This window comes from Oxyura jamaicensis, chromosome 4 (assembly GCF_011077185.1).
Source record: "Oxyura jamaicensis isolate SHBP4307 breed ruddy duck chromosome 4, BPBGC_Ojam_1.0, whole genome shotgun sequence".
NCBI classification, from domain to species: Eukaryota; Metazoa; Chordata; class Aves; order Anseriformes; family Anatidae; genus Oxyura; species Oxyura jamaicensis.
In genome coordinates, this window is record NC_048896.1 from 3,784,285 (window position 1) to 3,802,858 (window position 18,574).

General features: G+C 35.1%; 1 long non-coding RNA gene across 1 annotated transcript in view; it reads right to left on the minus strand.

The window, feature by feature from the left end:
* LOC118166110 overlaps window positions 1–18,441 on the minus strand; it is a 66,220-nt gene extending 47,779 nt beyond the window's left edge. The window contains exons 1-3 of the long non-coding RNA XR_004750354.1: window positions 18,218–18,441; window positions 15,039–15,162; window positions 14,690–14,732 (exon numbers count right to left, since the gene is read on the minus strand). This is a non-coding gene — a long non-coding RNA (uncharacterized LOC118166110). The remainder of the gene's footprint in view (window positions 1–14,689; window positions 14,733–15,038; window positions 15,163–18,217) is intronic.
* Between the last annotated feature and the right edge of the window lie 133 nt (window positions 18,442–18,574).

Below are 18,574 nucleotides of genomic sequence, written 5' to 3' on the forward strand. Positions count from 1 at the left end.
TGTCTTGACTGAAAAAGCCTAAGATTAGGCAAGATTTCCTTTAAAGAAAGAAAAGACACTGGGCCTCTTCAGTTGTTTTTATTTCCTGGCTAACTAGAAGTCAGTCTCAATAAAACTTTCTCCCTGAGGGTGTATGAATCACAATATAGAAACTACAGTTATTTTCAAATCACAGCAGCATAGTTTTCTTGGCACCTGGAAATTAACATTTCCTAGAAATTCTATCACACTTCAACTTTTCAAGGAATTTAAATATTTAAGTTAAATTATATGAATAATTTAAGATTTGTAAATTGTTCTCCTCCTATACTGACTGGAAAGGAAAATTAAATGAGTTACACATCTATGATTTATCTAGAGACTGTTGTCTTAATACCTACCCTCGTATCTACTTAAGTTCTACTTTGGTTCATAATGATATGAGAATGTCTTTCTGAACTTGCTATGCCACCCACAACTACATCCAGGGAAAATTTTGTCAGTTCAGCCTTTAGTTTTCACAATGAAAGCTGATTAAAAAACTCAGTGAATGTATTTATGGACACTGCTGACCATATTTGATTTCTCCAGTTCTCAAATATTTAGCCACAAGGCAGACTATCCATATATCCTCAAATTAATTAGAACACCCCAAAAAATAATTAAATATACAGATCATCAGGCACAATGTCTTTATGAAAGGAATCAAAAAAGAGCAATCCAGAACTACCTGGAACCATCAATACTGAGGTTGATAGAAAGCAAAGCAATGTTGACATGCTTGCTATGCAGTTGGCATATGACTATGCTATTCATCATGGAGGCGGTTATGATGTCCAACAGCATGTTATTTCACAGAAGCATCACAGAAATGCCAGATAGAGCATCAGAGCAGGAACTGACAGATCTCTGCAACACAGGCCTGTAGTTCAAGATACCAAGCAGATGCACTTGTGATGTGTCATCAGATTCTCTTTTGCATATACTTATTGTAGATCAAAGCATTGACACAAGAGATGAAAAATTGCTGGCTCTGTTCTATCAGTAGGATTCTTTGATCAGAGGCTACACTTTTTTAAAATCAATTTCTTTAGTGCACTCAGTGCACTTACTGGATCCAAGAATCTCTACATGCATTGTTTTTTAGTTCCCATGAACACTGTTGAATCCTAATTTGCACTTTGATTGGATTTCCTTTGGACATTGTCATGGACTCACTGACCAAGAAAATAGCTTTGTTGTCATCTAAATTTGCAAAGGTGGTAAATCTGGTGTCTGTAAAATTACAGCATAAGAAATCATCAATATGCTTGAGTAGATCTGTGCAAATTCAAGAGTTAATATTCTTCTCATCTCCTACTCTAGGATAGCCAAAGCAAGAATTTTAGCAGAATATATTGCAAAAAAATTTCCAGTGTTCCACACAGCTGATGCCTAAAGATGGGCCATGTATTTTTATTTGTTTAAATTCCAAGTTATCAAGATGGATACATGGATATCATGGTTACATTACTTCTGCTCAAAGTGGCCAAGCACACACAATAGGTGGAAATGCTTGCCTGACCTCCAGGAGAGGCTAATCTCTGACTTGTGCTTCAGCCACCAAGTTAACGTCAGAGGTAAACTGTAGATAATGGCCCAGCCTCCTGTTGCATGAGCACACCTGTACAGAACTCTTTATTTTTTTAAACTGCCACGCATGTTTCCATGCTTCTTCCTACTTGGATGCATCAAAGCTTAATGACATCAAACAACCCAACATACATTGGCCCTGTTCTAACAGAGGATTGGATCAGACATCACTCAGAGGTCCTTTCCAGTATTGTCCAGAAAGCCTGTATCTTTGTATAAATTCAAGTATGAATCAACATTTATTGTCAAAGTACACACAAAACATCCAAATTTTGAATTCAAATTTAAATTCTGTTCTAAAACCTAGTTGTTTATACAACTGCAAAAACAGGGATGCAACGTTTCAATTTCAATTTGACTTTTTAAATTTTAATCACTATTAGCAGCTTCCCTGCTCCCAGCCCACCTAGCCATAGCATTAGAATGTAGCGTTAAATAGAAAATTATCAGGAAAGTTTGATTGTTTTAATGTATTTGAGGAAAATACGATCTGTGATTCTTGGTACTGTCCTTTCACTTGTTTTATTTTCAGTAACGATGTCACCTGCTATGCTAAATATAAAATACATTTGAATAGTGTAGTGCCCAGCCTCCTCAATAATACCATTTGAACAAGGCTATTGAGAAAAAATATCCACAGTATGCAAGAGTTTCAAACTAAGGTCCTACCTCCTGGTTTCTCTGTCATATTCAAATGTATCGCAATTTCCCTGTTATAAATACGACTAAGAGAGCAACACTAGTTTCAAAACACAAGATGTGTTCTGGGGCACCAAGAGGCAGCCATGGCCTGCAGGCAAGCTGGGAACTGGAAGACGACGATCAATAGCATACAGGATTCAAAGAGCAAAATTTCAACATTCATCTGCTGCAAAAGAAAACATTTACTGTGCAACCAGAGAGAATCATGACTTAAACAGTTACAGCACTATAGGTCAGAAAGGAAATTTCTGGCTAGCTACATTCACACTACTTGGAAACCTTTTGCACCATGATAGGCTGATAGCATGCAGTTACAAACTAAATAGTTTAGCTTTTGCTTCAAGTGCTAAGCATATGGATGAAGCTGTGCAAAGAAATTTTTGTCACTCCCTGCACCCACCACCCACATAGATGTTCAAAAGATCCATTCTCCCAGACTCAGTTTAGCTCCTGCATAAATACCAAGCTCACAAATTCTCACATGAAGGTGTTTCTCTGCTGACCTCCTTCCTTGACCCCATGCCCATATCTGATCTTAAAACAACTCATGCACTTTGTTATCATTGTACTAACGTCATGTCAGAAGTAAACACAGAAGAACCTCTGCATTCCTCCTTAACCTTCCCCCCTTGATTTTTCCCACCCCTCAAACATACTGAATCACAGGCTTTCAGTATCCACGTACTTGTATTTGTAGTAGCTATAACTGGTCCTGTGTGTATCCTTGATCCCCTCACACTTTTAATCCTTTTCATATTTCTGATTGAGGAGAGTCATTTCATCAGGTGGTGCAGGGATGCACGTTACTTAATGCTTAAAAAGTAAATAAATTCATGATAGCAGTGTGTTCTGCATGACTGATCAATAAAAAGAAGCAAATCTTCATTAATAAACCCTTGTGCATCTCTGTGAAAGTACTTCAGAACAGGATCAAACTGCATTGTATTGATAACACCAGCATTATCCTACTCCGTCAGACCTTTAGCTGAATTCCTATGTGAAGGAACTTCAAGGTCAGGTGTTCCATCAAGATGACAGCATTAATATCCTAATTTTCAGCAGCTTCAAACTTGCATTTACTATGGCACAGGAAAGATTAATATAGATTAATATACATAACTGTTAGAACAGTATTAACTACATCATATTTCCTATGTTGATAGCTATTTACTTATCCTAAACTGATTACTGGAGGACATTAGAATGAAAGCTTCTTCCTGTTTCTCAGTTCATTTCCCATTTTGATAACAATTTCATCACTGCTGCCATGCTTTTTTGCCACTCTAATCAAGTTTGAAGCCTTTTCTTTTTGACTGTATGAATGTATTAAACTATTTGTTCAAATAACACATTCCCAACTTTATTCTTTCACTTCTATACTCCATCTCTTCTTTGTAGATGTTACCATCATGATCACGACTAAGAAATAAGAAAGGCAGGAATCTCACTGTATTCAACTCTATACCACATATATACACAGAAATAATCCTTGACCCCAAAAACTTGTAGTATGAAAGAAACAGAAGATACGTGGTATAAGGAGTGTCATATGGGCAGAGATGACAAGCCATTGCACCCAACAGATTAGCATTTTAAAAGTATTTTATTTCTTGCACTTCAAGTAGACTCCATTCTAAACAAACAAACAAAAAAACCTGCAATTTCACCAAGTTCCTGAATATCTGCATCCTAGACTGCACAAAGGGGCTTCATGAAAAGCATTAGAGAAGAACGCAGAAAGGATTCCTACAAAGCAGCCAGAAAAATCCTAGGAAGTAGTTCATGAATTCTTATAAAGCATCATGAAATAGCCTTAGAAACTATATGTGGCATTCACAGAAGGCAAGCAAAAATATTTCAAGAAAGCTCTTGAGAAATTCATAAAAAACAGGTGAAATACTTCAATACAGGGCATCCCCAGACAGCACATGTTGGAAATTCACATAAAGGTTTTGAGAAAAAGATGAAGAAAAGATGAAGAAATCTTCCTTTACAAGAAGTTAGTTGTTTGTTGTTGTTGTATTTTTTTTTTGTCACAGTATTTGTCTTCCCAGATTGAGAAGCTAGATTTTATACAAGAAGTAAAAGTTCCTGATCTTATAACCATTTCTGGTTTTGTTCCCCTCATTCCATATGTGTGAATAGACAAATGGCTTTTGCTGACTTGCTAGATAGAAGAGTATGACAAGCCTTTTGGCCGCTGAAGACAGAGTTTATAAGACCTTCTTCACCAACTAGATTTCATGATAATCCACAGAAACATTAAGCTGAAGGAAATAATAAGCTTTTATGTCATGGAGTAAAGAAAAGCCCAGTTTGACAAAGAGACTAATGGGAATTGATACTTTTCCTGAAAAGTGTTCCCTTTCCTCAATATTGTCAGGAGTCCAAATTTTAAAGTGACAAATATAACAAATAAAAAAAATCAGCAGACCAAAGGCCAAACACTCACTCTAACTTTATTTGCCTGTCACAAGTAACATGATTATCTGAATCTAAGTGATATTTACCAGGAATGGTAGCATTAATAGGTCATGTAATATGACTAGAAAATGTGAAAAGATTTGAGACTACATCAAAATATTTAATATCATTTTTAATCCAGATGGCAAGCAACTCAGAAAATGATAAAAATAAACCTATCCTGGTGCTTAGGGTACAAGCACTCTTACATGAGTGCCAGCTGTTCAGCTATTGCAGTTTTATGCTTCTTTGAAACACTCATGGGCCTATTAAGCACATAGACCACATGCTTTTTTATTACTGAATAGGTGCTGCAAAATCCTATGAAGATGTTTAACATCAAATAATTTTAAAAAGATACAGCCATAAATACACAGGGAACACATGCAAGTCCAGGAGCAATGAAGTGACAAATAAAGTTACTGATTTCTTTGTTTTCTATGCCTATTTCCATATGTGTTAGACCCACACATGAATCAGACCTCTGTACATTAGCAACACAAAAGTTGAGCTTCCAAAACAAGCTATATAGTCTTGCACTGTCCTGCCAGGATTAAAAGAAGTATTTAACCATTTACAACAAACACAGCAGCTCCTGCAGTGGAAGCTATTAGGATGAATCACTTTTTATCCTAAAATAACTCATAATCAAAGGCTCATGGAATCCACCTGGCAAAGACAGGTTCAAGGCCCTAACCTGAAGTAGTGAAGTCAGACTTTCACATGGAATATTATCTATAAACAGCAATAAATTAAACCTATTTTCCTGACTGCTACAGGTCTTCAAATGCTGTTCAAAAATTATTTATCTTTGCCACTAACAGAAACTTTCAAAATAAATATACTGTATTATTAAACAAAATAGATTCAACTCTGGGTATGCAATAAAAGATTAGATAGCAGTAATGAAAGGATTCTCTTTTCTCATAATTATACTATAGCATCATTGAGACTTGCACAGAACACCAGAAAAAAAATTCCCTTTACCTGCCTATTGTCTGACCTCCTGTGATATTAAGTACTTTTAAGATTATATTCAATATTATTACGTATTCTTCAGATTATATTTAGTTCTCAACACTTATGATCCAAAGAGGTTCTCAGAGGCATAAAGACTACATGACAAATTTTAGGGTCACATTCTCGAGGCTTTCTTTTGAAATGTCATCCTATCTAAAATTGTGAGTAACCACCAAAATTACTTACAAGCCACAATCTTACCCATTGGTAAATTACATGCTATTAATTAGACAAGATCAATAACAATCATTTAAGTTTTAGTCCTACTGTAACCCTGTTACCTATGTCATTTTTTCACAACAGCTTGCCTTGTGCTCATACAAAGGAAGAGTACTCTCTGAAGTAGTTTACTTGTTTATCATTTAGTTGTTTACTTTGTGTGCCTTTTAAAAGGCTTAAGTCTTAGTATAACCTATGAAATGACCTGTCTGATAAGAATAAAGTTATCAGTGACAACAATTTCCCAACAATTAAGTTGGTTGTCCAATTCAAGAAAAAAGCAAAAGTATTGGGATCCATGAAACTTTGCAGGATAGCCAAACCTTATGTAGGCAGCCTACAGCTGATGCTTCCCAAGAGCATTTCCTTCTTTGTGGCACTGTTCAGACAAAGGGGTAATGACATCTGGAACTAATCTTTGCTTCCCAACTGAAAACTAAGTAACCTCCAGTTTCTATGAAAACTATTTTATTTCATAATTAGCCTAATCTAACTGAAAATTTTAGATCCACTAGATACTCACATTAAGAAAGGCCCAGTAAAACTGAGTCATATGACTATTAAGTGTAAGTAATGCAAGTAGAATTTATTTACTCACAATAATATTATCGATGGAGATGCATGAGGATCAATTACTTCATATTCTGACAGGTGACTTTTAGACGCAAGTTTTCAGTTTAGCGATGTTAAAAACAAAAGTAATGGCTTATCAGTCTACAAACATCCTTTTTGGTAACTCAAAGAAAGAAGCAGTGGGAGAACTGATCACCAGTACTGGTGAAAAATAAAATACCAAACAATCCAGAGAAGTGTAGGAATGGAATAATACTGCCTCACTACGTTGTCCATTATAATTCCCACCAGAATTAACTCTTGCATTTATTTTCGACCACCCTACAGAACCTTGTAACAATACCTGCTGTTGGATTTGTTTTTTTTTGTTTGGTTGTTTGTTTGCTTTGTAGGAATGGAATATAAACTTTCCTCATTTTCAAATGTTTTCTTTTTATTTTCAACATGATAATTGTGCAGTTTACATTTGATAGATATTCAAAATGCATTTGGGATAAACAGTGCTTTCTGAATTTGTAGCCTCATATGAGGTGACAAACTAGATACATCATATTATTGTAAAGTAGTTGTAAGTAGCACCTTATCTGCAATCAGTTTGTTTTATTGTTTAATTCTTAGTTTTACCTTATATTTATTTTAGTACATGTCCCACTGCAGGGGACAACAAGAGGCTTTGTTAGACAAAAGTAATTTTTAAATTCAATCAGGCAAAGCAATCAGTAGATGGAATAAAAATGGCACAGGTAATATTACATTTTAGTAAATACTATAATCTCATACTTAATGAAATAATCCTTTCAAGAATAATTCAAATCAATTTTGATAAAAGTATTTCTGCAGTCTTCAGCTACCCTGGAATACAGGAAGGGAAATAATGCATCACTAAGCTAGCAATGATCTAGTTTGGAAATAGTCCAAATAAACTATCAAGTGATATGAACATCATAATCTTGAAATCTTATGAAAGATATCATAAATCCAGAGTTAGCTGTATTTAATTCTTGTTTTAAAAATCATGCTTTCTGGGGAATCCAACTGGGAAAAAAAGAGCTATTGCAAAGTTTTAGGAAAAAAAGCAGAAAAGTTAAATTTCATCTACATAAAGTAATACAATTTTCTTAAATGAGGGGAAACATGAATAGATAAAACTAATTTCTCCCAAAGAAAGTGTATAACACAGCCTTGGGAAAAACAAACAAACAAAAGCCATAGTAAGCACTAAAGGCCATGAAATTTATAGGTGATATTGTTAACATGTGATAAACTAATAAATTAATTTTGTTTATACACAGAAGCAAAACAGGGAACTTGAGAACAGAAAGGGAAGCTAGAATATCGAAATCAGTATGAGACAGGTGATTATTAGGTGTGCAGAACCTTGAAGTAAGCCAGAGAACTACAAAAGGGTTAGCAGCAGTAAGAAATAGAATTAAAAGCTGACTGAGAAAAAAAATTACTCCATCACTTTCAGGTGATCCAAGGCTAAGCATTAATCTAGAATAAAATAGAAAACACTTAGGAGCTATGCAAAGCCAGAAATAACTATGAAATGCAAGACAGGGAAGTACCAAATTTAAGTCTCTGGAAAACAGTTTTGCATCAGAAGACTGATGGATCAAAAAAACGTTAGATAACAGACTAGACTGGCTGACTGAAAGCATATAGTTCTACAATCTACAAAGCCACTAAACCAAAGGCCTTACATATCACAAGTGACAATGAAGAAAAACACACTTGAGGAAAAAGTTGTTGAACAAATTATAAAAAAGTCTGACCAGTGGTGTGATTAACCAGTGGTGTTAATTAACTTCACCAGGTTAAACACTGAAGTGCTGGCAAAAAGAATTAAAGCAAGCATGTTGCACAGATCCAGAAGGAAACAGTTTTTCCTGAAAAACTGAAACCATGTTAGACTCCAGATCACCACTGAAAATTAAGTCACACTAATTAACAATTACAAATGTTCAAGGAACATAAAAATTGTAGAAAGAATTGGACTGATGTTCACCTCAAATAGATCCATCATTCTAAACGGAACACTCATTCTCAAGACTTCTCACCCTATGCACTTAATGAGCCCATGCATTCTGTAATAAATACTTTACTATCTTTACTGAACCATTGCGTGAATCCAGATCCTTAATAAGAAACACAAGACTCTTCTATAACTGACAAATTCAGAATGTACGTTTTCAAAACAGAAGCTTTACCTTGTTTAGGGAATTTGGGAGTGTACCTATAGGCTTGACAGTGTCAGAAAAACTACAGTAAAAGTCTACTTCAACCCTTTAGTAGGACAAAAATAAAGAGCATGGGGTAGAACCTGAGGGGTAGGAGCACTCCTGGTGCCTTCTCCCAGTAAAGATCTAGTGACAAGAGAGCCTGGGTACACAGTAAAGGAAAGTGCTCTTAAAAACCATACCTCAGCTACATGCCTGTACGTTCCCACTTCTACATTTACTTCTATTTTAAGGAAGTTGTTCTTCAGGGAAGCCTGCACCACTGGAAGAAACAGAGGTGTGCAGTAGGAAGATTTATGTCTGGGTAAATGCAAGCCCCTTTACTTTATAATCAGGATGTTCTCCAAGCACCTTAATTTTGATCCTTTATAATTTGCTCTGCATTTGGGACTATTGTCACTACTCACTATTTCTAGGGTATTTTTTTTTCCTAAACAGTTACACACTGAACTGGAATTGTAAGTAAATACACAAGGTCACAAATTAAAGGTGGAATTGTATGCATCTCCAGCCAGTAGTACTTAGGACGACTTCCTGTTCCTTTTTGAGAATGCATCCCCACCAGACATAGAATTTCTCAGCTTTGCAATTATTCCCTGACTTCTGCTCTTTGGCTGTACCTCTATAAGCCTCATTTCTAAGGTTAGCAGACACCTAGTTGGTTTAATATACAGGCATTTATTTCTGGCAACAGTACTTCAGTCTTTATTCTTTTAAGTAAAAAGACAGCAGAAAGCATTGCCTTCCATTTCATGACTTTCATATTTCATTTAAATATCCCTACCTTATTTAAAAAGTCATTTCCAATTTTTCTGTTTAGCATATAACTTTAATAAATTTCATGACTAATCAAGAAGTTGAGATGAGAATTATGAAGACACTCAAATGCACACACAGAGGAAAGGAAAGGCAAAACCAGATTTTATGCAATGGTCTGAGCTCTTTCACTTGCTCATCCACATTTGAAATGATTTATTTCTGGCTGTTGTACCAGATAGTAGAGAAAAAACAATTTTATGCTGAATATATAAAATATTTGAACAGAGACAGGAACTGCATAATCTCAAAAAGAAAGTGAAAGTAATGAACTAACCAAAGCTCTAAAACTTACCAAAGAACAAAATACAAGTCCAGAAGATTCCAAGCTTGCCAAATAACGTACTTCTCAGTTAATCCAGGAGTGAAATTGAAACAAAAGGTATACTTTTGTCTGACATGGTTGCTTTTCCATTTCTCTGAGCTTGTCTGTGTTTATTGGTTTATAACAATAAAGCCATTCAGATGATCAGCACTGAGGAATTATGCAGTAGATGAAGAGACAGTACCATATTATGACAATACACTGCAAAGCTGTATTAAATGCCACTAGTGAGTATGCTTCTTCAGGCATCTAGAATATGCCCTTTTCTTGTATACCTTTCTCCAACTTATCTACTGTTTCAGTCAGCATTAAAATATACTGCTTTTTTTAGATGTTATCTGCACCCAGCACTTTCCAGAGATAGGATGTCAGATATTCAGAATTTTATTTTTATAAGTGTTTTGAATATTTTAATATGCAAAATTCAATTTCTAACAATGTTTTTTCCTCAAGTTCCTTTACCTTGGTAGATTTTTCCCTTCCGATTCTTAGCATTGGTTCTTTAAGTCAGGAACAACTCCTCAATAGTAAGCAAATCACCCAACTAAAACTATTGTTTTTTAAAAAAAGAATAAAAAATAAATATATAATTTTAAAAGTCTGGAAATATTCCAGAAAGGTGGAAAACTGAATTAAAGAAAATCTAAAACAAAACAAATCTGACAGAAGAGTCTATACTGGTCTATACTTATAACACACTTGTCAACATTATGTATGCACATGAATGTTTACTTTGGTTTAAGATAAGAAATACTACCAACATCATTGGAAAAGCATGCACAGAAGACAAAAAATAATCACTCTATTCCATAATGTCTGTGTTATGCACTATAGCATCACTCCAAATAAGCAGGAGATATACCAATAGCTAATTCTAATAGAGATAGTAGGAAAGTGATGAGGTTTAATTTTTTAGTAGATATAAAAAAATAAAAATCTCTAAGGATAGCTTTTAATGTTATGGAGTTGCAGTCTTTTTTTAACTCAACTTTTCTGTTGCAATTACAGAGGAAAAGGCCCTTTTATGGGCTACTCTGAGAAGGAAAGGACAGGCAGATTTCAGCAGCTTCATTCACTAAAGCATGCTGCAGTGAAAGAGAGATAAAAGTTTCCATTCAAGATCTTCACTTAAATACATATAATCCTAGTTTTTTATTATTTTTGAGGATAAATACATTTTTGTTACAAAGGAGAAATATATTTGCATTAGAAAGAAGTGCTAATGGTATGTATATGTAGAATCCTTGCTAAGACATATTGACCGAGACTGCTATAATAACAAGGTAATAGCAAACATTCTGAATCAAACGCTATTCCTGGATATATTCAGTTAATTTCTGGCAACTTCAATGGAAATTTTATGTGCCTGTAGAATTTGCACAGTTGCTTACAGCTTCCACATGTTTGGAAACTCCTATGAACAGAAGCCACAGCTTCTACCCTGTACCCCCATTCTCAAACTTGTCATCACTGAAATGATCACTTCTGAGACACCAGCAAAGTTATACAGCTTTACTATGGCATTGTAGACAGATCTATACCATGAATTTTGTATTTATCACTTAGATTCTGAAAACTTCTACAGCTTCCTTTAATTTCAAAATGCTTCTTAGACTTGGTTCTGCAGAAACTAACCATACCTGTCATATCTCAGTGAGTTATAGCAGTGCAGTAGGTCTTATGCATAAAAAGTCTCAGTTATAAATGTCTTCTGCAGTGTATGAGTTTGTTTTTATGACTAGAACCTTTTTCTAGGTACAAAATTTATATTATAAATAATACTTAATTTTTAATATTATTTATATTACAACTCCCACCTATTGTATCCATTTTTTTATTCAACCCACCTATAAACTAGATTGTTTTCCCCATATAAAATTTTAAGTTTCCCTCTCAGGGATGCCTGTTCTTACCAGCCATCATTTTAATGATATATAATAGTAACCTGTCTTGAGAGAGAAGGGTCTCTAATGATGTGTAGCAGTATAGTAGGTTCTCACAGCACACTGATGACATGTTGCAACTATACATCAGAGGAGCAGACACCAAGATCACGAGTTCAGGGGATACACATTACCAGAGTACAACCATAAAGAAAAATGAAAGAGAACCACAAAGCCATTTCTGGTCACTCTGTCAGTTTGTGGCTAAAGGTATTCCTAAAGCCAGAGGTTTAAACATCACATTAATTCAGGTACAGGCCTAAAATGACAGACCTTAGGCAATAAGAGCAGCCTAGCAACAAGAATATCTCTTCTAACCAGAATAATACTTCTAACCAGCACCAAAAGTTTCAACCTCTCTGCTCCTGTTATGGAAAGACCTTCCACTCACTAGACCTTGTACATAATTTCAGGTGCAATAGCTCTGAAGATAAGGTGTTTAGTTATGTACAGGAAGGTAAACAGAACTATTAATTATTATTTATTACAAAATAAGAAGCCAGAGCAAGTAAGGGAATCAGCATGTTGCAGACTGAAAACAAGAAAAAATGACATTTGATACTACACAGTGTATATTGTTTGCAAAAGGAATTAGATTAATTCTGGAGAATATTAAACAAAGGTTTGAACTATTTGTTTTAATTTTTAATATGAATAAGCATGTGCAAGTTTCTGCAGTATCATAGGAAAGGCAAGTTCACTCTTAATGAATATGAAAAATGTATTATACATAAATGTGCATTTACTAACATAAATGTGTATTATACATATACACATTCAACCATGCAAAGATTCATAAAAACTCATGACTACATATGAAGTGAGAGTCATACAATAAAGCAAGATTTAACTCTAGTCTTTGCTTAAATCAATACGAAATATTTCTATTAGCATTATCCAGCTTTATGCACCGCTATGCACCTCTGCGTCCTAAATATAGAGACAAATACCTTAGGACAAGAACCGGTAACTTCACTGAATAAAAGATGGTAATTTAGACATCCATCAGAAGAGAATTTGATTTATGCTTCATTTTTTTAATTAAGAGACGTTAGTTTTTATGTGTTATATAACTCTGTATAGCAAAAGACATTGCAGTCACTAGTTTGTTTGTGAGATTCCTTTTTCTAAAGGCAGGCTTCAAATTATTTGCCAGTTTGAGATTTCTGTCTACCTTAAATGTATATAACACGGACCTTGCTTTTTTCCAGTGACCTAATGAGTCACTAAAAGTACTTTGTGAATAATAACATAGTGCTTCCAATTTGGTATCAGATGTTATGAATTAAGGAAATTTTCAGGTTATGTCGTCAATATTAACATTTTTTTCAGCATTTTAACTCTTGAAGTTTGTCCTATTTACAGTTAGAACTGACTGTTCAGCAAAAACTCTATTTTTTAATACACACTGTTTTCTTACAATGTTAGTCAAATATTTTATTTTATATGAATTTAGATATTTTTATATATTTTTTATGTATGAACTTATGTTCATGTTTTCTTTTGTCATAAATTCTTTGGAGCTGCTCATTCTTAAGCTTCTTAAGATCTGAGGCAAGTCCTTGGACAAATATTGCCAAAATGGCATCAAATACTCCAAGTTGGAGCCTCTGCAAGCACTCACAACCTGGACCGAAATGTTACGTGGAAATGCTTACCAATGTATTTGTGCAGTTAAAAATCCACATTTATACACATTAACCCAGAAAACCTGCCCAAGGGTTTCCAGCACAGATCTGAATCAAAATTTCCACCACCAACACGCCCACCTCCCATGCAGCCAAGATAAGGGGTCAAAACAGTGTGCCCTTTGATATTGGTATACTATTTTTCACTGGAATAGGCTGCCCAGGGAAGTGGTTGAGTCACCATCCCTGGAGGTCTTTAAAAGACGTTTAGATGTAGAGCTTAGGGATATGGTTTATGGGATATGGTTTAGTGGAAGATTTGTTAGCGTTAGGTAGGAGGTTAGACTCGGTGATCTTGGAGGTCTCTTCCAACCTAGACTATTCTGTGATTCTGTGATTTTCAAGCACGTTTGTCATAGCTTAGCTTTATTAATGCAACTTGCTATCATATTTTAAAAACAGAAAATGAACACCTATCAAATTTTGACGGAAACATTTTTGAAGCTACATTTACAGGTTTACAACTTTTCTTTACTGTCTTGTTGTTTCTACTGTGTTATTCTTTCATTGTTTTTGAATCATGACAGAACAGGAAAATTAATTATGGAGAAGGTGGATAGCAACACAAAACTCGGCAGTGTAACCAGTTGTTTTGTCTCTTCCTGTTGCCTTTTGCTTGCCTAGCATAAGTGAAGTGAAGGAATACTCACAGAGACGTATTACAAAACAAATGCTTTGAAACCATTATGAAAGTTTCCTATCATTATCACATTGCTGTTATTAATGTTGTAGCCACATAGTAGTAGTAATAATGTAATGTAGTAGTTCATGTAAACATAAACCCAACATATAACAAAAATACAATTTCATACGAGAAAAAAGTTTTTTCTTTCCCCTTTTGCAGACAGAAACAGATGTGGAAATCAACAAATCTGCAACAGTTCAAATTGACCCAATTCTGTGATTGTCAGACAATTTTCTTGCCACGCTATCCTTACTATTAATGATAACAATCCTTTAAAGTGATTTTATGCCCTACTTGCATAATGAAGTTTTGTGTTGGTTATGACTCCTCTTACACAGATTTGATTTGAGAAGAAAATTTTAAGGACTTAAAAATAATCTTTTTCAAATAAAGTTATAACTCACCATTTCCTCTGAAGTTACAAGTTGCAGGTTACTCTGCTGAAACCTGCAAAAAGTATCAGGACCAGTTCTTGTGAGCATTTATCAAACAAAGATATGAGCAATAAGGTCTTCTCATTTTTGACTAGCAGCTTGTGTTTCACAAACTTGTCAAATTTTAAGTTACCAACTGCAAAAGTCAGTATTTATGTGCATCTGACTTCTGAATTTTGAGGTGGTTTTCTATCTTGACCAATGAAGTAAAATGATGTAAATGAAGTAAAAATGTGGTGTTATACCTTAAGGAGTAGATTTTCAAGCACTTTGTATCCCCAAAAAAGGCCAACAGAGATAAATTAACAAAGATATTTACCTTAACTGAACCAAGAGGCAGGACAGAGTAGCTTCAGCTCATAGTCCAGTAATTCTGCCACATGGCTTTTGAACAAGAAGTGGCTTGCATCCAGCTAGTTTGGAGCACAGATGATTTTCCACACCTATGAAGACAAATGGTTTATAGGAAGATTATTATTATTATTATTTATTCAGGCTCTTCAGTCTATCCAACACTCTTTAACATAAGATACTGTAATTTTAACAGAAAAAATAGCATCCCAAACTTCAGATAGAAAGCAACACTTTTTTTTTTTAATTTTCATGTAAAAGAAAACCCCTAGCTAAACAGGTTGAAGGAATCAAAGGTACAGATTTATAAAATCCTTTCAAAGAAAGTGTGTGCACTATCTATGAATACTGTAGTTGTCAAAATTAATCTAGTTAAAAAAATAAAAAAAAAAAAAAGCTGTTTCTTATACAGGTTTTATTTTCCTAATAGAACTATTCACAGAATTTCTTGTGGAGATTGTTTTACACAAAGAACAGAAGAGTCCTGCAGTATTAATTTTATCACACAATATAAAGAAAGTAAGGGAAGAGAGAAAATACAGGGAAAAATGATAAAACATTTTTAAAGATGTGATTATTGCATGACCCAGAATTTCACCAGACTAAACAGAATTTACATCTTTTTATATTCTTTTGAAAGCAAATGCTACCTCTTACATCACACGTTAAATAGGCTAAGTTCTGTTCATAGAATCACAGAATGGTTTCGGTAGGAAGGGACCTTAAAGATCATCTAATTCCAACCCCCTGCCATGGGCAGGGACCCTCTCACCAGCCTAAGCTGCTCAAATCCCTGTCCGGCCTGGCCTTGGGCATTTCCAGGGATGGGGTTTCTCTGGGCAGCCTGGGCCAGGGCCTCACTGCCTTATAGTAAAGAAATTCTTCCTTACATATAACCTAAACCTACCCTCTAAGTTTAAAGCCATTACTCCTTGTCCTATCCCTATACCTCCTGACAAAGAGGACCTCCCCATCTTTCCCGTAGGCTCCCTTTAGGTACATGAACACTGCTACGAGGTCTCCCCAGAGCCTTCTTTTCTGCAGGCTGACCAGCCCCAACTCCCTCAGCCTGTCTTCATAGGAGAGATGCTCCAGCCCTCTGAGCATCTTTGTGGCCTCCTCTGGACTCATTCTAGTACTTCCATCCCCTTCTTGTGCTGGGGACCCCAGAGATGCGTGCAGTGCTCCAGGTCAGGTCTCATGAGAGCAGAGAAGAGGGAGAGAATCCCCTCCCTTGCCCTACTGCCCATGATGCTTTGTATGCAGCCCAGGATGCTGTTGGCTTTCTGGGCTGCAAGCACACATTGCTCGTTCAAGTTGAGCTTCTCATCAACCAATGACCCCAGGTCCTTTTCCTCAAGCCTGCTCTCAATCCACTCTTTGCCCAGTCTCTATTTGTGCTTGAATTCTGTTACCTTCCTCTTTTTACTTTACAAATCACTTTGCATTCCAGAATCTTCATGCAAATTTTATGCTCTTTAAAAATCTTGAAGTTTCACGTAAAGAGACAGTAATGCCAAGAAATTGTAGTTCTGCAACTTCTTCCTGTTTCCTATCTTTCAGGTCTCTGGCAGTTTCAGAAAGCTGTATTTCTTTAAATGTTCAGGTCTGAAAGCAATTAACTATTTACTGCTTTTCAATAGGGCAGATTTGGAAGGTGTTTAATGTTAAACTGATTTTTTCTAATTAACATTTTTTTCTGATTAATAACTGTTTTATGACTGGTGTAAAATAGTAATAAGTAATTGGGAACACTAATAAAATATGTTTCAGCAGCTTTGGCAATGTTTCCTTCTATGGATGAACTTGTTTGTACCACAATGACATGGTAAGTATATGTTTTTCTTGGTGTTCTGAGTTGGAATTAATAATATAAACAGAGTTTCTGTCAGGCAAAGCAATAAAAGCAAAGTAGCATTGTAAGTTTTGTATATACAATATTACAGTTCAGCAGATGCAGTGTTAGACAATAGAAAATTGGCAAAGATTTGATATATGTCTGGCACTGAATAAAGAGAAGAACCTTCTGTATTATACACACTACATCACAAATGCCATTATTACTGGAGAAGCAGAGCTATTTATTTTCACTTCCTATGCACATTAAATTAGAAGGCCTATCTCTAATGAGACAGTATTCTTTATCAGCCAAGTATTATTCTTCTATTAACAAATATTTATTTTTGCCGTGCAAAAGAAAAAACAAATCACATTTGATGAAATCTGTAAAACATATACATTTCTCTCACACACAAATCACATAAACAGATTTATTTTAAGATCAATTAAAAGAGAAGACACTTTGTTAAAATTAGTCTAGCCTACAGAAGGTCTTTAAAAAGAAAAGTGTTTGAGCATTTATATGGAGAATGCAGATGAACTGTATACATATTAGAACTCAGCTGACTTATGTTCTCATTGAAAAGCTGATTTTAGCCAAGGTATCAACTATAGTTTGATAACAACTTGGCACAAGATGATCTTACACCAAAAAGAGCTTTTAGCCACAAAAGCCACTGCTTTATGGACCCCTATTACTCATCTGGGGTGACAAACCAGGCAGAATAACAGGAATCTAATCAAAACCTTGCTCACCTAATCTCTTTTTCTAACGTTATCTAAGCAAAAGGACTGCTGTCATCTAACCCACTACTTTGTGTGCAACTCAGCTACCAATCAAATCCTGAGGTTCTGAGTTTTTAAGTTGAAAATTTAAAATCACAGAATGAAGATACATTCCTGATTTCCACAAAAGCTAACAGAGCTTTGATATAGAAGAATAAGTTTATTTTCCTAAACAGACACTTCATCTCACATTTTCCCCCATCATATATTGGAAAATGCAGAAGGACTATAATCAGTTATTAGCAGCACACCAGTATTAAATTTAAACTCTCTGGGAAAAAACAAAAAAAAAAAACAAACAAAAAACACAAACAAACAAAAGTTATCTTTGATTTATACCACTGTGACCACATTCCAATCATAACAAATTACTTCCATCCACTAACAACATCAAGCATATTTTCCCATAAGGGACAACATTTTAGAGTTAAACACACCACCTCTAAAAGTTGACAGGTACTATTTATACTGCACATTGTTATCCTACAGAAACAAGCATAGATTTCTTGACTCTTTCACTACCTTCTGTTTAAAGAGAAGCAAAGATCCTTTGCAGTTCCCCCTCTAATCCAACCTGTATCAAGGTCTGCAGTTACCTTCCTGCTCAGATGCTACCAATAGGAAACAAACTACCAAAAGAGGTGCTTGCCACTCTGGCCATAAATCCTTCCCCTTGCTAGGGTGAAGCCAATCAGAGACAGCCTTGGAAACTGAGACTGACACATATGTCATCATCATAGAAAATGTGCTAATTGCAAATGTGTCTGAGGAGCACTTGTTTGGTACAACTCATTTCTGATATTTAAATACTTTAAAATAAAGCATGTTTTATTCAATTTATTCCTTCTTCTAATGCTATGTAACTGTCAAAATAAAGAT